Here is a 25,211-nt window from a genome sequence, read left to right as displayed (position 1 = left end):
GTTCCAGCGTTGGAGCTGTTTGTTCTATCTCAAGGAGAAGGCCCTCATCCACTCTTGACCTCAACTGCAGTTTCCTCAAAATGGATAAAATGCTGTGCTGATGTAGAGAACGGTGATCAGAAGTGATTACAAAGCATGCCGCAAGCACAAACATAATGATTGTTTTAAAAAAGGAAAATGTTATCAGCGCTGGACAATGCCAGCATCTCCTCTATTTTATTTAATTATTTATTTTTTTTGGTTCCTATGAAGGTACCTGGGGATCAAGTTTTCCATTTCTCCCTTCCTTGATTAGGGTGGGATAAGGTTCACATGCTTCCATGACCAACTGCCAAGTACATGGGTTTTATATTAGGCACCTATTTCTGGGAAGAGATGGGTGGATGGTCAGGGAGAGAAAGTAGAAAAAATGGTTTTCAGTTGCAAACTCAAGAAGTTATCTCTGAACTTCGATGTAATAGTTAACCAGTAATTAAATTATTAAAACAAAAATAGCCTTCTCTCCAAATCCCCAAGGAATGGCTAAAGAGTAAACTAGAGCTCTTGGAATGACGGTAACACAAAATGGCAGCAGGACGCTCCAGATAGATGCAGGTCGGGAAAGCTGTCTGCTGAAACTCCTGGTCACCTGGATGTTGAGCTGCTTCTAGCACTCCTGCCTCAATCAGGTTTAAGGAGAAAGTCATGTGTTAGGTCAAAAAATCTGATGATGTTCTCACTTGGTTCCAGGAATTCTGATAGAGCCTGGAGGTTCGGAGGTGAGTAAGGTAGAGAAAGTTCCTCGTTTCATGGAACTTTCGTTCTAACGGAGTAAAGGAAGATCATCAACTGGTAAACGAGCCAACAGACACCATAATCTAACAGCCTGATAGCTACTTGAAAAAAATTAACAAAGGTCATAAAATGTCAACGTTGTTAGCAAAGGACTGACAGTAAAGTCTGCTTCCCTGCCTTCCGTTCCATTCTCAGGAACCAAAGACAAATTTTTGAAGGGAATATGTGATTATGCATAATCACTGGGCTTTGGCATTTCATTACTGGCCCTTTAAATATTATCTTCTTTACTCCACGAAACTGCGCATATCGTAAAAGTGGAGACAGGGCCGCTTTTTCACTTCACCCCCTCACTGTTGCACATAGTGGGAGCTCAGTAAATATTTGTTGGATGGATGGATGAATTAAAAGAGGATCTATTTGGTAGTGGTGGAAGGGACTGCTGTGACTGATACTTAAGACAGGTGCGAGCCAATTGGTGTCTATGGAGGGAGAACCCAACTGGAGAAGCAACATGAAGCAGAACATAGATTGCCTGTGGACTTAGGAAACTGACTCTAGGTTTGGCTCATCATTGGCTCCAAATACGTCAACTTCACGGCCCTTTCTGCTGCAACCCCGGCATAGAAGTGTGGATAGGTAAACCTCAGAGCAGCAATTTGATGGTATTAGGTCTAGAAGGATTTCCATTGTTAGGCCATTGAGAAGAATGGTCAATTCAATGACTTAATATTGCAATTTAGAATCCCAAGAATGCAGGAGAGATTGTAGGGTCAAGAGGAGATGAGCCTAGCCCTCAGGGGTTCTTAAACACTTAGATTATGGTGTTTATGAAGCTACTCTAAGTTCTTCCTTTATTTGCAGAATTGGCATAATCACCAAGTAATGACCTTTGCTGTTAGTACATCTGATTCTGTTTATGCCCATTACCTTTGCTTAAACATTATATCCACATCATTCCTAAAATGGTTATGTTTCCTGTTTAAGACAATTGGAAGTCTGAAGGCTAAAAGCTTTTTTGAAAAATCAAAGATCTGAAAGTCAAACTGGCTTCATCAGTGAATTTCCTAAGAGAAGAGAGATTCAACTTGAGGCTGGACATGTCAAGGATGTTAAAGATCAAACACTGGCAAAGAATTGAAAAAAAAAATGTCTGTATGAAATGCTGTCTGAACCTGACATTTTGTGAGCCTGTGACACAAAACATTCATTTGGTGAGCTGTCAAAGAAGACTTTATCCTCATGCATCCATGACAAATACTTGGGATGAGGATCCAGGGGTTTTTCTAGTCCTTGGTTTTCTCATCTGTGAAAAGGGGTTGAAAAATTCTATCTTCTAGAATTGTTGTAAGGCTTCCAAGGGGTAATACTTAGGAAATACCAGGTTCCTAGTCAGCACTTAATAAATCTCAGTTAAATTTGAATCTGAACTCTTTCAATACAGGGGCACTGAAAGTTTAGCATTTCTCAATAATATAAGCTACCCTGAGCCAAGGCAAAAATCAGTAGGACTCCAACGTTCCCACTCCCTGATTATGGAAGCAGTGAAAAATGTGTTGATTTTATCCTTTTGGTGAGTTGTACACCCACCTAGCAAGACCAGGCCTAAACATATGGTTCCAGTTTCTTGTCTCAAGGGAAAGACCAGTGTTCTTAAAGAAGCTAATTTTTACCAGTCTCTGTAAAAAGCAATTTCCCATCCATGGAAAGTGGACTGGCCTGAACAGGCTCTGTTAACTGTGCTCAGGGCAGATGCCAAGCCCAGCAGAGGACCTTTGCCTGTGCTAGCTCTACTTCTATCCACTCTCATCTGCAACCTCTACCCTCTGTCTATCTATGAGACCTCACAGGTCTGTTCCTCTATGAAGCCTGTCTTGATGGCTGTAATTGGGTTTAAGTCCTGTTAACATACGTTGTCACTGTGTCATGAACATACATCTTTGTGGTAGTGTTAAGTTTGGATTTGTGAAGCTTTGGGTAATACTATTTCTCCCACTTGACTGTAAGCCCCGTCTGTGTTGGCTCCCTCTATCCCAGCGCCTAGCAGAGGGGCACAACACACTCCACAGGAATACTTGCGGAAGGGAGAAAGAATGCTTGTGAGGCTGTTGGCTGAAAAGAAAACTGAAAGCAGGAGAGACCAACCATTGTGTGGATAGGTGTCTCACTGCACCGGACAAAGCCGGGCAAACAGAGGGAGTGGAGGGCTACAACAGGAGGGATTTAGGACAGTGTTCAGGAAGAAAGCTGCTTTGCAAACATCCTTTACAATTCAGGGCTGCCTAAAGAGTTACAGTGGGATCCTAGGGAAAACAGCCAGCAATTGTATCAGCCTCTGCAAACACAGTAATCTGCTTTGCTCCAATCCCGATTTTTATTTTCCATAGGTTTTAAAGAAAAGTTAGAAGATAAACTTTATGGAGAAAGATTATAAGCAGGGTTCTGGCTAGGCTTTTTAAGCTAGGGGGATTTAAGGAAAGGAGACAGTACTATCTCTCTGAAACCAAGTGAGTCTCTGGGGATGGGTGGAGCCGAAAACCTCTCACTTGCTGGGCGATACTGTCTTGTGTTGACATTCAAAAACATCCCCTTTAAGTTATCAAAAGAACCATCTCTTAGGTGCTGTCTGTTAGGATAGGAGGTGGGCAGGCCTAGGTCTTCTCCTGCTTCGAAGGGAAGAAGGAAGCTAGCTGGGGCCTTTCTGCTCAGCCTGTTAGACAACAGCACAGTGAGTACAGACACGTTTCCCTTGAGTGCCAGGCTCAGAGCAAGGGTGAGGGTGGCACACAGGCATCTGCTAAGCAGAAAAAAAGTCATGCCAGCAGGGGCTTCTTCACCAGCCAACCCTGCTTCTAGCTGGCAGGCCACTTCCCGGGCAGTTTCCAAACAAAAAAAACAGAAGAGATTTCATTTCTCACTTCATTTTTTTTTTTTTTTTTTTTTGGCTTCTGCATTCCCAGTCCCTACATTCTGAATAAACAACCTTTTGTTGTAAATGGATAACTTGTAAGCCATAGGCACTCAGGGAGGGCAGAGAAGCTAGCTAAGGTGTGGGGAGGGGGAGGGGAAATCTGTGCTCCAGGACTGGGCCTGCCTACTGTGTTGTTATGTGACTGGGCTACATGTGTCTCCATGTCTCCGCGTCCTCACCTGGAAAGAGGGATAATTTTGCATGCCATCTTGACAGCCACAGTGGGGAAGCCATACAAGATGAATCAGAAGAAGGCACATTGAAAAAAAGAAAAAAGAAAACTGTGTAAGAAAAAAAGCCCCACACACTTTGTTAAATATGCTCCACTTGGTAATTCTTCGTAAAATTAGAATCACAGTGACTTCCAGTATGCAGCTGAGTTTACATGAAGTCTGAAGTCACTTGTTCAAGAAATGCTTTTACAGGCTTGCTTCACCGGGCAGAGAACTGGCTCTACTGTCTCACAGATGTGGGAAGTGACCAGCTTCCATCAGAGTGGCCTGGATCCAGTTCACTTTTCCTCTGTGAGTTGTAGTTCCCACATTAGTTGAGGAGAGGCTGCTGAGGTGGATGTGTGTTCCTGGATGAAGAGAAAATGTTCCCCAAAGATACAGAACACATATCTTTTCCACTCATTCCTGGATTCTTGAGGAAGATCCACTTAAAACGCAAGTGTTAAATACGGTGATGGGGCCGGATGGGCCTAGGGTGATAAACACACTTATTCTGAGCATTGATAGTTATGCATAGGACTGTATGGGGCTGGCGTAGCCCCAGCGGCATAGGTTCTACTGAGACCTATCCCCAGATGGGAGCCATAAGCACATGGGCAATTGTACAGCCATGTAACCACACCAGTAACTGGCTAGAACCAAGAGCTCCAAAGCTACACAGACAGGTTCCAGTCCTGCTTCTGCCTCCCCTGCTCAGTGCCTGTGTTCACCCATGGGCAAACCAAGCTCTAAATAGGATGAAGCATGGCAACTACTCAGCACAGTATCTGGTACAGAGTAAGCCCTCAGAAATGATAGTATTATTATTAACAATAGTATTATTCATCCGAAGTACCTGGGGCTGCATATATCTCAGTTCTCTTTTCCTCCTGGGCAATTTCCATTTTCTAAACCGAAGTCCTGCTTTTTCAGCAAGGAAACTGCTAAATGCTCCCGCATCAGCGTGTATGTCTGTGTGTGCGTCTGTGTGTGTGTGTGTGTGTAGGGGCAAGGGGCTCAAGTGTTGGAAGTGGCCCAGCGCGTGTGTGTGTATGTGTGTAGGGGCTGGGGGGCTTAAATGTTGCAGGTGGTGCAACGTGTGTGTGTGTGTGTGTGTGTGTCTAAGGGCTGGGGGCTCAAGTGTTGGAAGTGGTGCAGCGTGTGTGTTTGTGTGTGTGTGTTTGCGTGCGTGTATGGGTGTGTGTAAGGGCTGGGGGCTCAGGCACTGGAGGTGGCTCCGCGTGTGTGTGTGTGTTCAGGGGCTGGGGGCTCAACTGTCAGAGGTGGCCCAGAGGCCGGTTAGAGACTGGGAGGGAGGGCAGAGGCAAGAGAGTCAGCGGGTGCTCTCGCGAGAGTTCACCGAGTTGGTAAAGTTATTAAAACACAAAATACACATTTGCACCAGGAAAAAAAACAACCCCCCGCTTGTCCCGCCCTGTCCCTCCAGGCTGCGCAACGCTGGAGGGCGATGGGAGCGCGAGACAGGTAAGTCGAGCCTAGCACGTGAACCTTCCACCGGCCCGAGCTCTGGGGCGCCGCGCCCCCAGCCCCGCCCCGCCTTAAAAAAAAAAAAAGAAGAAGAAGAAGAGAAAAAGCCGCAGGGAGAGGCGCGGAGGCCGCGGCGTCCCGGGCTCCAGCCGCGACCTAGAAGTGGAAGAGCCCAGACGCCCCTCGCGCGTCATTGGTCCATCCGCCTAGCAACAGCTGCGGCCGGACCAATGGGAGCCGCGAAGCGGCCGGCCCCGCTCTAGAAACTTGGAGCGGAGACGTTCGCCGTCCCAGCCAGGAAAACAAACCAGTGGACCCTTCGCATCCCAGCGCTGACTTTTCTTTCTTACCCTGCCTACCCTCCCCCTTTCCCTTTGCAACTTGTCACCATTCCCAGCTGATGCATGCTTTAGTCCCCAAATTCTGACGCGGACGGAGGGCCTTTTCAGAAGGTCATCTCTTCCCACCCAAGGGGGAAGTCTCATTAGAGTCAAAAGAACGGACAGTTTGAAAAACATTTGTCAGGTTTTCGAATCTCTCTTGGTCTTCAATTACAATAGCTTCACTTTTAATATATAGTGTGTTTTCGTTTGAACGGATCCGCAAGATCTGTGCCCAAAAAGAAGGGTGATTTGAAACACTTACTATGTACCGGGCTTTGACCTCGATTTTTGTTTGTTTTCTATGCTTTATTGCATTTAATCCTCGAATTAACTGTAATTCGGAGAGTGGGTTGCCGTGTCTCCATTTAATAGATGGGAAGTTGAAGTTCAAAATGGTGAGTGGAAGTGTCAGAGAAATTCTGGTGGTTAGTACATGGTTCGACAGGATTCAAACCCAAGCCAGTCTGATTCCCAAGACACTCCATTTTCGTGATGCCAGGTGCCTCTGCAAGCACTTTTCAGAACTGGCCATAAAGAAATTCTCTGACCTACCTTGTTTGATTGTACGTCCTGCCCTGTACTGGAGAGGAAGAAGTGTTACATAGAGAAGCTAAGAAAAATTTGAACACACAGGCCGTGCTGGGTTTTCTGCCCCAGTCTCTTGCTCTTAGATCAGACTCTTCTTTGTCCAACCCTATTTCTACCTGGCTATCCGTGCTTCATCAAACCTAAGCATAAAAATAGATACCCTGGGGATATATTTTTTTGTTTTGTTTTGAGACGGAGTCTCGCTCTGCCGCCCAGGCTGGAGTGCAGTGGCCGGATCTCAGCTCACTGCAAGCTCCGCCTCCCGGGTTCCCGCCATTCTCCTGCCTCAGCCTCCCAAGTAGCTGGGAGTACAGGCGCCCGCCACCTCGCCCGGCTAGTTTTTTTGTATTTTTTTAGTAGAGACGGGGTTTCACCGTGTTAGCCAGGATGATCTCGATCTCCTGACCTCGTGATCCGCCCGTCTCGGCCTCCCAAAGTGCTGGGATTACAGGCTTGAGCCCTGGGTATCTATTTTTACCCTGGGTCTTTGGGTCTTCATTTTGAGGGCTCCCATATCACATAAAGCTATGATTAAGTAGATTTGTGTTATGGCTTTTCTTCTGTTAATGTATTGTCAATTCATTCAGCAGACTCAGATTAGAAACTTCAGGGGGAAAGTTTGAACTTTCCTAAGGAAATGGTGCATATTGCAAAAATCGAATCCAGACTCTCTGTGTGTTATCCTCAAACCCCAGCTGGCTTTGTGGGTGTGTGACCAGCCCAAATGCACAGATCCTGTACTTAGAAGGTCTTACACTTGGTTCACTGCTCTGCTGTTGCTGTTTTGAAATTCTTAATACGATTTGAAGAAGAGGCCCCATGTTTTCATTTTGCACTGGGCCAGCAAATTATGTAGCTGCCCCTATGAATACAGTTTATTTAAATGTCCCAGAGGAATCTCACGTTTTGAGAATGTAGAATCTCAAGGAAAGGAGGAAGGTTGTAAGCTGGCCGCCCCCACCCACCTCACACACACATTTAGACTTCAGCACACACCCTGCAGTTAGTCAGTTTTATGACACTATAACTGTAATTTGAATCCCCAGTCTATTAAATGGGAGTGTATATATTTATGGCTGTGTTTATGTGTGTGTGTGTGCATGCACACGTGCGTGCGAGAACTCGGAGAGGGAATAGAGGTTTGGGGCATTTACAACACACAGATACAGCCCTGGTTATTGACTCTATCCTTTCCCTTTGGAGACATTACAGGGGATTTGGACAGGCCCTGCTTTTATGAAATACACTCTTAGGTTTTGGAGTGCCTGTAAACACTGGACTGTGAGTGAGGTTGGTGTGATGCCGGCTGTCCCTGAAGGGAACAAGCCTTGAATACACTTCCACTGGGCCTGGCAGAAAAGCCACATATTCTTGCATCTGTGTTACCCTGAAATCCAAATCTTCTTTTCTATAAGATAGGCCTAGTTTTTATTCTCTGGATTGTGCTGATCTAATTCTCGTAGTTAAGAGACAAAATGATCAGTAAATTACCAATGGCGTGAAAGTCTGAAATAAATGAGAAGAAAGCCTGAGTGTTTCCCTGACATTTAGTTTACCAACAAAGATAATCACACTCTGTGGCAGTTGTAAGGGACTCTAAGATGGCTTTGAAACCGTCTCCAAATTTTGGAGCGCTTTATTTTGTGTCAAGGGAAACTGAGGCCCTGAGAAATAGGCTGTTACTACAGGTTACACAGCTAGGTGGTAGTGATATGTGGGTTAGAATCCACTTTACCTGACTTCTGACCCAGGGCTCTTTCTTGCTTTTCTGTATGAACAGAAAAATACCATAAAACATTATGTAATCAGTTCCTGTGAAGAGAGGTTATTGACTTAATAAATAACCACATGGGGTCACAAGGGAGAGTTATCAGTGGTTGCTGTTTGCTCCTGTTTCGTCTGTATCATCTCATTTAAGAGAATATTCTGGATAATACTGAGAGAATGTAGACAGTATTATTTCCATTTAACAGATGAGGAAAGTGAGGCACAAAGTCATGGAGTAACTTGCATAGGGTCCCTCAGCTTGTTAATGGATTAGCCAAGATGTAAACTCTGTTATTCTTCATTCCTAAATAGCAACATTAAACCATTCAAATTATCATGGAGCCATGGTAGTCCATTTTAATGACAATATAGATTAAAGAAATGAGTCTCGTCCTACCAAACAGAATTTAACTATCATGGTCATCATTAAGCTCACTTTGGGTCATTAATTGCTCTTAATTCAGTTTTGTCTCAAGTTTTTTGGGGCTTTATGGTGATGATGTATTACTCCCCTTTGACATTGCAGATCAATTTAAAGTGTATTTGATGTCGACTAAAAATCTCAGTCTAGCCAAAATATAAGTGTAATGATTTGCTTGGTGTTTCAGAAAAAAAAAAAAAACAATGATCAGCAAGTGGCTTCGTTGATTAAACCATTTGGTTCTAGGTGAAACTGGCTAATGTTACCTGGGGTTTGTTGCAGAATCTCTGAGGTCTCAAAGCAGATCTGCTAATTCACAATCTCTAAGGTGGTACTCACACTGGGCTGCACGCGGGAATCACCTGGGGGGCATTAAAACTCTTGATGTTTGAATCCCACACCCTGAATTTCTGATGGAGTTGGTCTGAAAGACAGCTTGGTCATCAGGAGTTTTAAAAGCTCCCCCGTTGAATCTAATGTGCAACCGAAGTTGCGATCCATAGGAGGAACTTGGGAAGCTGTGTGTTTAGTAAGCATCTCAGGTGATGGTTCCAATCAGAGGAGTTTGGAAACACTCCTGCAACTTACATGCTCTGTACAAACCAGAAGCAAGCACTCTGACGGGTTATTTAAGAAAAGTTTGTGGGAGAGAAGCCAGAGACAGCCTAGAGATCGCCTACAACCGGGCTCACCTGGCATAATTTGTGTATTTTTCTAGGAAATAGAGTTTTGAGTGATGAATTGAAGAGAGAAAGAACCAGGCAGAACCTTGAAACCACTTCCCATTAATTCTATCATACTCTTACGCAGTCACCCCTTCATCCTCCCAGTCTATATTTATTGGTCGTCTATTATATACTATGAATCACTTTAGTAAAGGGCTAGGAACCCAGTGATGAAAAATCATACAGATACCTGGGATCTTGTAATATTTAAAATGCTTTTGGCTGGCTTAAATGACTGAGGAAAGTCTCGAGTGAATTAAAATAAAACAAGCAGGATAGTATATTTGCATCCTGGCCGTTTTCATCATACTTATTCTTTCTCAGAGAAAGCTTACATATAATGGCAGCAAAATCCATTGAAATCCTGATTTAGAAACACTTAGCAACCCTTGTCAACAATAAGTCCCATGATATTTTTAGCGTCTCATCAGAATTAAAACAAATAAACAAACAAACAAGCTAGCAAAATCTCTACACAATGGAGCAATCTTGGAGAGGGAAAATTATAGCTTACTGATCAAGTTTTAGGGACGGATTTCTAACCATGAAACCATAGGCGGTAAAAGTACATGAATTCGAGCCACTCCTGGGCAAAGAGAAGTGGACCAGATTTGGAAGGCAGTATTCCATCCTGAGTAAAGGAAAGAGGAGCGCTTTTCTTCCTCCCTTCTTATCCACTCTTCTTTCCCTGAAAGATTTCAGATTCCAATATTCATTTTTTAGTGTATACGTATTAAGTGTCCAGTTTATACTAAGACAGTCTTTTTTTTTTTTTTTTTTCGAGATGAAGTTTCACTCTTGTTGTCCAGGCTGGAGTGCAGTGGTACCATCTCGACTCACTGCAACTGCTCCTCCCGGGTTCAAGCGATTCTTGGGCCTCAGGCTCCTGAGTAGCTGGGATCACCAGGAGCCTGCCACCACACCCGGCTAATTTTTGTATTTTTAGTAGAGACGGGGTTTCACCATGTTGACCAAGCTGATCTCAAACTCCTGACCTCAGGTGATCCACCCGCTTCGGCCTCTCAAAATGCCAGGATTACTGGTGTCAGCCACTGCGCCCAGCCACACTAAGACACTTTCAACCTTAGCATGTCCAGTGCTCAAATCCTGTCTGGTGGTGCTTTTATACCTGGCTTGGAAGAAGTATTGGATAGCAGGAGGTACATAATCTAAGTGATAATTTTTATTTGCATTTGTAAGAGATTACTGGTCTTAGTTTTTATATTCCTGTGATTTAGTGCAGGGGAAGGAGAACAAGGCAAAAACTAAACCTTTTATTGAACTCCAATAAGACTTCTTCCACCCCTGCTGTCTGGAATAGCTTGGGACGGGGCATGTGTTCTGTTCCAAGGAGAGTCTGGCGTTTTCTTTTATGTAAGTGTCTTATAGGAACAGATCTGCCTGCTCCGCATCTTGGAATGATAAGCAGGTATGAACAAGTCTGGTGGCCCCAGGACATGGCAAGGTGTGCATACCTACATGACACTGAATGTCCTCAGCAAACCTGGGTGTTTTTGCAATTCCCTGTGTTTTAGAGCCTATGAACTATGTAGGGGTGTCCAAATCAGCAAGCATCATCCCAGTGCCCGAAAAGACGTTCTGTTTCTAGGAAAAAGCTGGAAAAACTCATATTCAGATTGAGAAGGAGAGAGATTGAGAGGGAGGGTCTGTTGGAGGCGGTATTTCTAATGCCCACTTGTTTCTCCTGGAATCTTTGTTGGCGTTCTGTGGTGCAAAACCCAAAGTGCTATCTAGGTTATAGGTTAAACTCAGGAGCTATATTTTATTGTGGATGCATGGACAAGGAGGTGCTAGAAGTCAAACATCACCATATTCAACCATACCATTAGAATTGCATCTCATTCCTCACTGAAACCCCTTCATGGAAGAACATTTGTTCTAACAGTCATTTCTTTAAAAGAAAACATTCTGGTCTTTAAGGAGAAAGGTATTGAATACTTTAAAATTTCCACTAAAATGCGTTTTCCAAAATTCCTATTATATATATATGTGTGTGTGTATATATGTGTATGTGTGCATATTTATATACATACATATGAATACATATTCATATGTACAAAATTCATATTTATATATAAATGAATAAATTCAGCCTTTTATTTTCTCCATATCTGAAATTAAGTAAAGATGTTCTAATTTACAGAATAATATTAGTCATCATAAATGGAGCTTTCCCACCTTGTGATCTTTGCAAATGATCTTTGGACGTTCTAATTTCTTTCTTGTTCCCCCTTTCTCATTCATCTCTTCCCAGCCAGCTCCCTCCATCTCCTCTCCCAACCCTTTCCTGCCTCTCTCTGCCCACACAGACTTGAAGAACCAGTTTCTCTCCTTGCCTTTACTCCAAAGCCATAAACTTAAAATAAAACACATGGCCCAGAACAGGGTGCTGTCTTCAGTTTCCTTTTGTCTTCTCCTGATACTTTGTTAGTTTTGGATTCTGCCCTGCAAACTCCAAGGGCACAGTTTCTAGGTATGGAGAAAACAGGGTGTTTTCTGCACCACCCCCCCCCCCCCCCCGCCACCCGCACCTCAGCAGAATCTTGCTGAGTGTGTGGGATGCACCAACTCAGTGGTGCAAGATTTGATTGGAAGCAGCTGACGAGCCCCAACCATCTGGTGAGTGTGCTCACCAAACAGCCTGTCCCTTGTGGTTGCTTAAGAAAAATATTTGTAGTCTCTGGGTCACACTGCTTCTCTTTTGTTCTCATAAATGCTGAATTTAGGCTTGCCTTTATCCCAGTAGGACGAGACAAGGCAACTAGAAAGAGGGCTGCAAGCTCATGGGAGAGACTCCAGGTCTGTGCATCACTGCGACCTCATATCTCAACATTGACCTTCTAGACCCTTCCCTTTCGTGCACATGGGGATTGATAATCCCCTTCCTGCCCTTCGCAGATCATTGTCTTGGGGCCTTTTATAAGGCAGAGCTTTGGTGTTACCTTGTAGTAGGGCCACCTCCGTGTTCTTTTTCAGGAGACTTTAAGCTCCCTGAAGGCAGGCACTTGCTCTGATCAGAGCCTGGCACAGGGTAACCACTTAATACATATTTTTAGGATACTTCAATGCATAAGTGAGTGTTGCCTCTTTCTTCAGCCTCTCCAACCTACTTAAAAGTGGAGAAGGGAGGTTTGATAAAAGGACACAGACTTGATTTTGGAAGCCATGGTTTTCCCACTGTACAGTAACTCTTGTCCCCTACCTTCTATACTGTACTCTTTGGAAGAGAGTCACTGTAGCATATGTGTTTTTGTTCTCCAATGTGAGTACAATGATGTCATTTCTCGAGGGTGTGTATTGCAATAGTTTTATGTGGTCTTCTATATGTATGTCTCCCTAGACAGATAATGGATTCTCTATGTGTTTTTGATGTTAGGTTGGTGCAAAAGTAATTGCAGTTTTTGCCATTAAAAGCAATGCTTTGCAAATTTTATAAAATACAGAGTTATGAGCAAGACTAGTTGTGTGTGTGTGTGTGTGTGTGTGTGTGTATTGTGAGGTCAAAATTACGTGCAAAAACTTAATAGATTTATTTCTGTTACATTTTAAGAAAAAAAAAGGTATGGTTACCCTGTATGTACCTAATTCTTTTAGAGTGTATTTAGCTAAGTAAAGGATGGCTAAGTTGGCAAGAGTGATGTAATAATGATAGCAACCTCTGACATTTATCAAGTGCTTAGTAGGACCAGTCCTGTGCCAAAGATTTTACATGCATCTTATTTGATCTTATATCAACCTTTGAGGTAGCTGAGTGACTTTGGATCATCCACTTAACTACTCTATTCTTCCATTTCCTCATCAGTTATATGGAAATTAGAGAAATATCTACCTTATGAAATTATTATGTGGTATGAATGGGATTGTATATGTGTGAGTCTCAGATAACTTAATAACCAGCCCAAGGTCACTCAGTTAATAAATGGGAGAACTGTGGCTCAAATCCAAGTGCAAATCATTCCATATCCATGTTTGTGAACACCCTACTGTATGCTCTATGTCCTCCTGGATAAAGTACCGTCTCTTTCGAGTTATTCTGGAAAAGGAAGGAGTAGGAAAGGATGAGACCAGGGACCCAAGGATGCAGTTTTCTGTTTTTTCCTACCACCACATAATTTTGGGGTAGGATTGGCCATGAATCAGAAGCGTCTGTTGAATACGTTTTTCATGAATTGTCCTTTTTTTTCTCTTCTCAGAAGAACATCCTAGCACATCCCAAGACCATAACTTTAAAGCTGCTTTATTTTATTCCCGCCTAAAAGCTGAATTCATGGAATCTTCTGAGTGAACACTCATCTCCTTCCTCCCTTGTTTGACGAGTTGTCAGTCTTCAAAGAGCCCATCTTCCTTGAAAGTATGGTATGCCTCTGTCACTAATTTGATTTGGAGAATTGCAACCACTAGGCATGAAGCTTAGATGTACCTTGAAGTTGAAATGATCTCAAAAAATTCCAAGATAGGTGTGTAAACTACCACCACCCCTGTGGGTTTATTATGTTGACTTGTTTTAATTGTATGAAACTCCCCAGAGATGGTGAAGGAAATCATCTTTCACCTTCCATTGCTGAAAAGCATGCTGCAGAGAAAAATGGTGATTCTTAGCAAAGATGCTAGGGACAAAATTTCTCCTTGGAAACCCCGAGAAGCAGAAGTTCTTTCTCTTTCTCGGCAATCTCAAGGTAGCTTGAGTTGTAAATACAAACTGGTTGTAACTGTTCTCCTGAGTGGCCTTGCAACCCATGACCAGAACTGGTCAAAGATTTTTATTTCACCCAACCATAGGGAGGAACATGAAGGCACGGCCACTAGGTGTTTAATCAGCAGGTGAAGTCAAGCCTTTTATTCTTTGTATACTGCAGTCAATAGAAAGTTATTGCTTAATGAACCCCTTTGAATGAATACCTGATAATTAATAAACCCATAAAGTATACCCTAAGGCTTTAAGTTGAAGAAGGCTCCCCGCTTCAAGTGGAAAAGAGAAGAAGCAGAAAAAAAAATCATGCTGAACTAATGGGAAAAAATTCCAGTAGAAGGCAAAGCAATTAGGATTAGTGAATTCCATTTCATTTAAAGTTCCAAGATAGAGGAGCCATTTATCTAACAAATTAATAATGGGAGTGACTTCCCTAATATAGTAACAAGTCCTTATATTTTATTAGTGGAAATCCAAACCAAGTAATTTAATGATAGACAAGCTTCCACATATATAATTTTTTGTTAGGCTTTAAAAAAAAAAATGTCGCCATACTCAGATAGTTTTAGATTTATGCATCGCTTCTAAATTAGTCCCCGCTTCAGTTTGGAATGATACATTTAATATTATGGCTCTGTAGAAAAAATCAATTTTTTTTAATGTTTTCTTTCATTTTAAAGAGCTTCGTCATCTGGCTAATTGTGTCACTGTAAAAAAATAGAAGAGTTGAGGAGGTGGTTCATGTTTCCCAAGTATCATTAAATTTGCCGTGTGTTACAAATGGGGACTACTGGGGGCCTGTTGAACCTGGGAGCTGTGGGGTAGAGCAGAAGGGAAGGTATTAATGTAGGGCCGCTAAACAAATCTCTCTTTCTAAATTGAGAGAATATATGAGATATATCCTGAAAAATGTTTGCAGTAGCAATAGTGTGACCGAGACCCACTGTGGCCTTGAGTTCTCGTGGAGCCTCTTGGGTTTGCCTGAGACCCAAGGCAGGTGAGGAGGCCCTGAAACTTCTACCCCACTGATTTTCTCCCCAGATAAGGAAGAATTTATTAGTCATCCAGCAGGTATTTACTGTGCCCCTGCTGTATGTCAGATATTTGATGCTAGTCCTTGCCTTACCCTCAAACCAATGGGAGAGCAGCTACAATAGCCTCACTTGGCCTCTGCTCTCAAAGTTTGTCTTTGCATTAAATTCCTAGAGAGGAATATGCTTCAGTGTGGGGAAGGGCAAGAGCACTAGTTGAGGGACATATAGTTCAAAAAAATCAAAGATTTTGGAGAAAAGCTCAATGGCACCCATATTCCATGAGCCATGACCTTGCACAGGGCTGAGCCTCAGCTTCTATAACCTGTAAATCCGATTATTTTCCACATAGGCGAGTTATTGTGTTGTACATAAATGTCTGATATATGGTGAACACTTAGAAGTCCTGGAGGATAAAATGAGACTACAGTGAAAATGTATTTTGAAAGTCAAAAAAATACAGTATCAATTTAAGATACTAAAAATTTTAGCAAATGGTGGGAGAAATATATTGCTTGAAAGGCAGTTGAGATATATTTATTTATTTGCTAGCTATCTATTTTGATGCCTCTCTCCTTTGATTTTGCCCAGTGACTAATAGCCTTTTTCAATTGCTTCTTTTCCACTTTCACTTTCTTTACATATGCAAAATCTTAGAGGAGTCCCAAAGTTTGTAAATACCACCACCACCAACAATAATAATAACAGCTCAGCAGCACTAAGACTAAATACCATACCAGGCACCCTGTATGGATCTTTCTAAAATAGTTCTGACAACCCTAAAAGAGCAATATTATTTAGCCCATTTTAGAGATGAAGAAACTAAGGCTCTATCTTTCTGATATAATCTATTACAAAGACTTTTTTTTTTTTTTTTGAGACGGAGTCTCACTCTGTTGCCCAGGCTGGAGTGCAGTGTCCGGATCTCAGCTCACTGCAAGCTCCGCCTCCTGGAGTTACGCCATTCTCCTGCCTCAGCCTCCAAAGTATCTGGGACTACAGGCGCCTGCCACCTCGCCCGGCTAGTTTTTTTGTATTTTTTAGTAGAGACGGGGTTTCACTGTGTTAGCCAGGATGGTCTCGATCTCCTGACCTCGTGATCCGCCCATCTCGGCCTCCCAAAGTGCTGGGATACAGGCTTGAGCCACCGTGCCCGGCCTATTACAAAGACTTTTATTAATAATAGTGAACATTTATAGAGTATTTATGACTATATGACAGGCAGTTGATATTTTCATCTTGTTTATTTCTCATTTATTCATTCAACAAATATTTACTGAATACTAGGTAGTCATAGTGGCCCAATCAGTATAGACTTGTCAACAGGAGAGAACTCAACCCAGTCAGGAGATAGTATAGAATAACACTATAAGGTAGGTGCTATTGTTATCTTTAGTTTATGTCCAAGAAAAATGGAGATATGATTCAAATCCAGATACTTCACTTTAACCATGACACTATATTGCTTTTGAGAAAATTGCTTGGGATCAAGAGAACTGAGACACTGGGGATGGTATGGTTGAGATGAGCCATCCTCCTCCGAGTCTATAAGAGAATTGGGTCTAGATAGTCAGTGTGACTGCAGATCATTCTTTGCCTTCTCAGGAGGGGGACCAAGGCTCTGAGGCAGCAGCCCTAGTTCCTCCATTTACCACTAATTACCATGTAACCTTGGTAAGTCACTCAGTTTTGCTGTGCTTCCCTCATCAGCCAAATGGGGATAGCCGCACCTGACTTAGAAGAAGTCCTGGAGAATAAAACGAGACTGTAGTGAAAATGTATTTTCAAAATCAAAAAACACAGTATTGATTTAAGATACCAGTAATTTTAGCAAATGATGGGAGAAATATAGTGCTTGGAAGGCAGCTGAGATGCTTTTATTTATTTGCTAGTTACTCTATTTTGATGCGTCTGTTTTTTGATTTTGCCCATGACTATTGATGACACATATATAAAAGAAAAATGCTCACTGAAATGGAAAATAGAGACTTTAAACGTGAAAGTTCAAGATAGATCAGATTGATTGTATTCATTTTTTTTTTTTTTTTGCCTATTTCTGTTAGCAATAACTGGTCCTGTACTGCTAAATATCTAGTTGAAAATATCTTAGCAGACACATTCTGCCTCTACCTAATAAATGAGACTTCCTATATAGACTGTCTGATAGTTGTACAAAGGAATCAAATTCATATATCTAACCATACATAGGTACTCAAAGATCAATTGTATTCAATAATATAATGGATGTGTTTTTCATCTTTAAAATTCCTGCAAGAGTAGTTATTCTTCACTGATTAAATTAGCAAAGTAGGAACAGATGACGTCAATTGTCAATTGTTCAAATGCAGGTACATATTATAGAGACAGATCACAACCTTGGGGGCTGCTAATGTGAGAAGATAAATCCCTCCTCATAAAATGAGTATTAGTAGCAATCTGCACCAATGCATTTAATTTCTCAGATCCTTGTAAATCTTCAGAGCTCGAATGAGGTGCTTACTTCCTATTACTTCACGCAGATCAGAAGGTTTAGAATCATCCTAAAAATCTCTTTTTATTTTTTCAAACCTGCTTCATTTCATTCTCAAGAACACTGTAGCATCAACATTAAACAGAGCTAGTTAACAGGGGTTTTAAGAAAATTAAAGGTGTGGCCAAGTCTAGACATCCCAAAATAAGTGGATGGGGGGTACATGATTTTGGTCCAGTTATTTCGGCCACCTTCTTAATGGACAATTTGGATCGCTGCACAGTCAATCCACTTAATTGCATCTGTGTTGGCCATTAAAACAAATTGAATGCGCTATGGCCAATTTGGTCATGTCATAAAGAAATGGCCTATAGGGCCCATGGAGATGCAGAATTTCAGCCATTATTCGATTATATTTGATCAATGGAGACAGTCTGTATAGGAAATCCAGGAGCTAAAGTAGATCACACAGGAGGCCCCAGCCTATTTTGCCGACCATGTTATTAGGATCCACTGTCGACAGCAACAAAATTGGCCGGGTGGTTGACAAAGCATCACTTTACTTTGTCCTGAGAAGAGAAAAGTCAGTGCCCCATGACTTTGCCTAAAATATCCCGTCAGCAAACCAACAGGTCATCTTTTCCACTTTGAGTCCTGAGTAATTTGAGAAGTAGAAAAAAAAAATACAAAATGTCCACTGCCTGTGACCTCTAGTGTTGGTGTAAAAATAGACCTTATGCTGCATCCATTGTGATTAATGCTGGGTAGAGGTAATTTAAGAGGGGCCTAATTTTCTTATTTTTTCAGATCTCGTCTCCATGTACTTTACCTTTCCCTGTACCTCTGCTTGTCTGAGAGGTCTCAAGATCATCATTTGGGACCTCCACTTCTGCTGGGTCTGTCATCTTAGATCGCCTTGATCTTCAGCATCTTTGTGAAGTTGAACAGGGGAACGACTCTTATTATAGGTATTTCTGCATTATACTTTATATATTTAAGCCACAATGTAAGGAATAACTGTGGGCCATATTTACTAAACGTTTAATATATGTTAGGTCCTGTTTGGCGTTTTAAGTATATTGTCTTATCTAATTCTCATCTGACCCTGTGAGGTAGGTTCTGGTGTGTTTACTGCGTGGATGAGGGAACTGACACTTAAAATTGTAATCACTTGTCAAGGTCAAGGTCATTCAACAGGATCAGAATCAGGACATAACCCCTGGTCCCTCTGGGTCCAAAGCTTGTAGTCTCAAGTACTGTATCATCCTAAGCACCATTGATGATGACTCATTTCAGGCTGGCTTAAGGGATAAGCTTTCACCAATTTGTTCTTATAAATATTTACTGTTTTCAAACCATGTGTTAGACATTGTGGGAGTACAGAGTTGAATGAAACACAGTCTTTGCTTCTAAGGAATGTACATCTAGTTGGGGAGATAAACTTGCAATGTGACAGTATGAGTTGGGTGCGTTCGGTCTGAACAGACAGCAAAGCTCTTTCCTTGTTGCCTTGCTGAGTGATAAGCAAATCTGCTCCCCAACTTCTGCTCCCTCAGCCTGTACAGAGAAGTGTTCTCTGTCAGGGGTTCCATGTTCTTCAGGAGCTTAGCAATGTGATAGGAACCAAAAAGGGGCCACCGCCTGGAACCAGCAGTGGAGGTTTTGTCACCATTCTAATGGGGCCAGAGACTGTGGGAATATAAAACACTGACAGTGGACACTGAGAACCACTGTGCATGGGCCAGGCAAGTGAGGGCTGAGTCCTGGTGGATTGTGAGAAAGCACGGGGAAGTGGCTAGAGCCACCTCACTCACTCCAGGTACCTTCTAGGAGTCAATGGCCTTGCATGATTTGATTAGAGAATAAATAAAATGTGGCACATATATGCCATAAAATACTATGCAGCCATAAAAAAAGAACAAGGTTATGTCCTTTGCGGTAACATGGATGGAACTGGAGGCCATTATTCTAAACAAACTAACACAGGAACAGAAAACCAAATTCTTCATATTCTCACTTAAAAGTAGGTGCTAAACATTGAGTAGACATGGACACTAAGAAGGGAACAACAGACACCAGTCACTACTTGAGGGTGGAAGGTGGGAGGAGGGTGAGGATTAAAAAGCTACCTATTGGGTACTATGCTTATCACCTGGGTGACAACATAATATGTACACCAAACCCCACCACCAGTATTTTACCTATATTACAAACCTGCACATAAGCACCTGAACCTAAAATAAAAGTTAAAACGATCATAAATAAATATATAAAAGGCAAAAAAAAAAAAAAAAAAAAAAAAAGAAGTGAAAAGAGCCATTATCCAAGAAGAAGAAGACAGAGGAGGAGGAAAAGGAGATTGTCTTTGGAAATATTCTCATGGAAAGAGATGAGAGTTGCTTCTTACCTCCGCCATCATATCCTGTTTGTTCCTCCTAGGGAACCTATCACCTTATCCATTTCATCTTTGTCAATCCAAATTCTAGCCACCAAAAGCAAATCACCTTACCTCCTTTGTGACAATTTTTCTGATCATCTCAAGGAGAATGGTTGGAACATGTCTTCTCATACTTTCTGAGTTCCTCATTTTCATTCATTCAGTCAGTCAATCAGTCAGTCTGTCAACAAATATTGAGTGCCCAATAGATGCTGACCATTGTGCTAGGTCTATAGCACTGAGTCAGTGTTTGCTCATTCAGTTACCCAATGACTTCTTATTCCAACAAACATCCTTAAAAGGGATATTTGGTTGAGGAGAATCTACTATATGCAAGATCACAGTGCAGCATAGACAACAACTGTATATGCTAAACCTAGATTCACAGAGTATTGGCATAAACTCATGACATAAGAGAAGACCCAAGGCCAAAGAAACTTCAGTTAATAGAAGAGAGTAGAAAGGGCATTTTGCATGTACTGGAGGAGCTAGGATTCTCTAATTGGTTCAGTTATTTATTTAGAAAAGAAAACATGAAGGAGAATATGTAATGCAGTAGTAGTTTCTTAGCACAATATCAAGACAGGTGGACTAAACCAGTCCAGATGCCTTCTGGAACAGGAGAGGGGAGCTTTTAGGAGTGCATAGAGGCCTTTACAACAGACATTAAGTTTCAGAAAGAGAAAACATTTCACCATTTTAGGACTTATTCCAAAGAAACACCATACAGCCAAATAATTTTGGAGACCATTTAAAAGAAGATCCCAATATGATGGGATCCATAGAAGACAGGTCTGAAAGTAAATAAAAGATGGTAGAATGAATGAAGTCATTCCAAAAGAGTAAAAGGATAAGAAAAAATCGTGCATGTGGCAGAAATACAGAGGCACTAATAAAGTATTTGGACTCAGTGTGGGCAGATGAGAGAGGTCTCTGGTTGGAGAATTAGATTTGAAAAGAGGAATAGCGAGAAAGGGAGATGATAAGATAGACTTACATGAGGGGGATAGTTGTATGGAGACACCAAGAGAAGCATGCTGGTTAGAGGTTGAGTGCTGGGAGAGTGGAAGCTGAATCAAGGGCAGTGAATGAGAGTATGTATTAGTTCCAAGGCTATTGAAATAACAGTTTCCATGTCATTTCCTCCACCACTAATGTCACTGCTGACATCACCACCACAATAACTATCACCGTCATTATCATTGCCACCATTATCATCACCACCATCATTTCTACAACTACTGTTGCTACTACCATCACCATCACCACCACCACTATTAACATCACCAACATCATAGCTACAACTACTATTGCTACCATCACCACCACCACTATCACCATCACCATTACTACCACAGACACCATCATGCTCACTATCATCATTGCCACAACTACTATTTCTACCACCATCGGCATCACCACCATCACCATGATTACTACCACCATCACCACCACCACAACCACTGCCATGCTCACCAGCACCATTGCAACACCTACTATTATAACCATCACCATCCCCACCACCACAGCCACCATCATCGCCACCATCATTGCCACAATCATCACCACCACCACTACCACCGTCATCATTACCACCATCATTATCACTATTACCAGCACTATCACCATCACTACCACCACCACCATCGTCATCACCATCATCATTGCCACGACTGCTATTACTACCATCATCACCATCACCATGACCACTACTGCCATCAGCAGTATTATCACCATCATTGCCATTAGCACTACCACCCCAAATTATTGCTCCTCTGCAGACAGAGACAGTTGTACTTCTTTCTTTCTGATTTGAATGCCTTTTATTTCTTTCTTCTGCATAACTGTTCTGGCTACAACTTCCAGTACTACATTGAATAGCAGTGGTGACCGTGGGCATCCTTGTCTTTTCCTGATCTTAGAGGGGAAAAGCTTCTAGTTTTGCACTGTTGAACGTGATGCTAGGTGTGGCTTGTCATATATGGCCTTTATTATGTCAAGATACATTGCTGTTGCACCTGATTTAATGAGCGCTTTTATCGTGAAAGGAGATGATCTTTGAATGGCTGCTATTTTCATGGACTCTTTGGCCCCCTGTCTGCAGCTTAAGTCTTCAGTAAGGACTCTAATGAGTAAATTCTATGCAGCTTGACATTCTTGTCTGAATAATAAAAGTTCTACAAACCAGGTGGCTCCAGTAATCTGTTTATTATCATTTCTCTTTCCTAGTTAGAATTTATCATTTTTCATCTGTGTGAAAAGGAGTCTCTTCATCATTTCTAGGCTATGCTATACTTCTGTATCCAGAAACTCTGACTTAGAGAGCCTGGGAGATGTGAGAGCATTTGACAGATACATAAGTTAATGAAAAGAATATTTAATCTATTTTTTTTAGATGGGAACGCTGAGACCCAAGAACTTGGAATGTCTATACCTAAATGCAGGTAAATTTTTTTTTACAAGAGTTTATATTAAGTGCCTCATGGAGACTGAGAAGACTTACATCTCTTAATGTTTTGAGATTGACCAATTTTAAGTTAGTTTCCAAGAAAAGGAAAAAATAAAGAAATGATCAACCTCTCTAGCAGATAGATAGTCACAGCTTTCCTATAACACAATTTAAAGGAATCACAATTTGTAAATGCACAGATTACAAAAGGACTATTCATCTTATAAACCAAGATGCTGTAGAACTAATTTCAATTAAAGTTTTGCAAGTGAATTTTAAATCACATTGAATTAAGCAACAATCAATTTACATGAAACTTCTAGCAAAAAAATTACTATGTAGAGTAAGAGATACCTGTTAACTTCACTACCTGAAATCCATTGCCATGATTTTTACCCATGATATTTTCTTAGGACAAAGTATTAAAAGATTTGCGTCTTTGATTTCAAGCTGTTTCCGGGACCCTTTTAAAGAGTAAAGATGTTGTTATAGCTTCAGTTGTGTGTGTGTTTGTGTATGTGTGTTGTGTGTTTGGCAATAGGAATATTTCAGGAAGAATGTCTAAGTTGATAGAGTTCGGAAGAGCAGGATATTCTGAGAGGGTTTTCTTTCTCTCTGAGTCAATAAAAAATCAGGCCATGGTTCTCTCCTTTCATCGTCTAGAAAATAAAGAACATTATTTGTCTTTTAATCCTTTGGAAAGATAAAAAGTGGGTAAAAAGATAAGGGTTAGGGTCAAGAGACCTGTATTCAAGGTTTGTGCTCTGTCACTCAGTTAACCATGGATGAGTCCCTTAACTTCTCTGAATCTTAGTTTTCTTATCTATGAAATAGAGATAACACTTGGTGCCATTAGGATTAAGTGAGAATGTACTAATGTTCAAAGAGTATGTAAAAGTTGAACATAGTGCCTGACATAAAATCGACACTCAATAAACTAACACAAAATAGACACTCAATAAACATGTTGAAAACATGGAGATTTATGTGTTCACACTAATTGGTTTAAGTCTTAAACCCAGGAAAAAAAATCTGAACTGCAACATGCAATGAGGAGTAAACCTTGTTTGCTAACTGAATGTTGAGATTTCAAAGAACGCTCTCCTCCTCAAACCATTTTGCCTTTGAAGAGACCCACATATTTCTCATGTGAGCAAAATGGTTCTTCATTCCTTAAACCCACTACTCGGAAGCCCCTGGACTGGGGTGCGGTTTCTCCTTGGTAGGATTTTTCATGTCAAATGAGGCCAGATAGTGCATTATCAAAATGACCCATGCTGGTGCTTGAATGATGTCACGTCCCTTGAGAGGAGGGCAAGTAGATATATCAAGCCTTGGGCATCCCCAGGTTTGGCTCACTGCTAGTGAATCCAGGGCACCCAAACTAGCAAAACTGGTTCCAGAGAAATAAATCAACCTGAGCAAGCCATTGTCCAGGGATGAGTCTCAAGAGGTTGACTTTTCTGGCTCCCTGACTTTTTTTCCTCCTTCCAGATTGTCATTTAGAACCAGCTCAGGCATCCTGTCTGACTGTCCTCTCTGTAAAACCTGCAGCAGATCACCAGAGCCACAGAAAACCGCTCACCCTGCCAATGGAGGCCCACCTGCGAAGATGCTGGGCTTCTCTTTGCTAACACATGGCTTCTGCATCAATCAACCTTTCTCCTCAATGCTGCCTCACCACCCCAATTCGTGAATCACTGCCAGGGATCTTTCCTTGCAGTTGTTCCTCAATCATCACCCTTCCTGTCACCTGATCTAATTCTACATTCCCATCAATACTGCCTTAAACATCCCCCATTCTATTAATAAGATGTCTTCAGCTTCTGCCTGCACTGACGTTTGACATCCAAGCTCCTATTGTTACAATTCCACCTCCATTCTTGGCTAGCTCATCCATAAATTGGGGATAATGATGCCAACATCACTGGATTTTTATGAGAATTAAACCAGATAATTTTGTAAAGAGCTTGTCAGAGTTGATAGACTTCATTGCGTTTGACTATGGAGATGGTACACAGAAAGTGCCCAACAAATAATAGCTGGTAACAAGTACTTTAAAAATAATTGAACCCACTGTCATAGTTGGTATTCTAGGTAATTTGTAGCCAAACACATGCATACCTCTGGAGAGCAAGGAATTCATCATAAACACTTGTATCCCAAGTATACAGTATGTGCTTTCAATATTTGTCTATCAACTTCTGGATTTGGATAATAGCATTTGTTTCTTGCTTTTATACATGAGCGTGTGTCCAGTTCCAATAATAGCAGTTAACATGGACGAATGCTTACTATGTACCCATTCATTTACTTGCCACAGCAATGCTCTGGATTGGATGTTATTTTATCACTAGTTTTCAGATGGGTAAACTGAGGATCCAATTTATATCATGAGTAAACAGTGAAGGTGATGCTCAAACCCAAGCATTCTGGCACCACAGTTCAGGTTCTTAACCACAATGTTGTCTCTCGACTGCCATAGCATGGCATGGAAACCTTTTCAAGACCTGGTCTCCCCCTGCTGTTTCAGATTCTTTTCCTGCCAGCCCTTTGCTCAGTTTTTTTTTCTTCCCCCGTTATATGGAACCTTTAGTGGTTCTCTGGACACAATTCTCCTGTTCATGCTTCAATCAGATTGCCAGAGAAAATAGAGCATGCCAAATTAAATTTGAATTTCAGATAAACAATGAATACTGTTTTAGTATAAGTCATGTCTCAACTATTGCATAACAAATACTTATACTGAAAAAAAAACTCATTATTTATCTGAAATTCAAACTT

General features: G+C 41.6%; 1 long non-coding RNA gene across 3 annotated transcripts in view; it reads left to right on the top strand.

Annotated features, from left to right (window-relative positions):
* The first annotated feature begins 3,435 nt into the window (after positions 1–3,435).
* Positions 3,436–25,211, top strand: part of LOC115895246 — a 178,601-nt gene continuing 156,825 nt past the window's right edge. Inside the window, exons 1-4 of one of the 3 annotated variants that reach the window (XR_004055449.1) lie at positions 3,436–3,502; positions 18,349–18,509; positions 22,374–22,422; positions 23,922–24,388. This is a non-coding gene — a long non-coding RNA (uncharacterized LOC115895246). Of the gene's footprint in view, positions 3,503–13,543; positions 13,707–18,348; positions 18,510–22,373; positions 22,423–23,921; positions 24,389–25,211 lie in introns of those variants that run through there. The other 2 variants (XR_004055448.1, XR_004055447.1) reach the window with 2 other exon arrangements.

Source organism: Rhinopithecus roxellana, chromosome 20, assembly GCF_007565055.1.
Source record: "Rhinopithecus roxellana isolate Shanxi Qingling chromosome 20, ASM756505v1, whole genome shotgun sequence".
In the NCBI taxonomy this organism is placed as follows: Eukaryota; Metazoa; Chordata; class Mammalia; order Primates; family Cercopithecidae; genus Rhinopithecus; species Rhinopithecus roxellana.
Note: the sequence above shows the minus strand (reverse complement) of the source record. Positions and strands in the feature narration are given on the sequence as shown.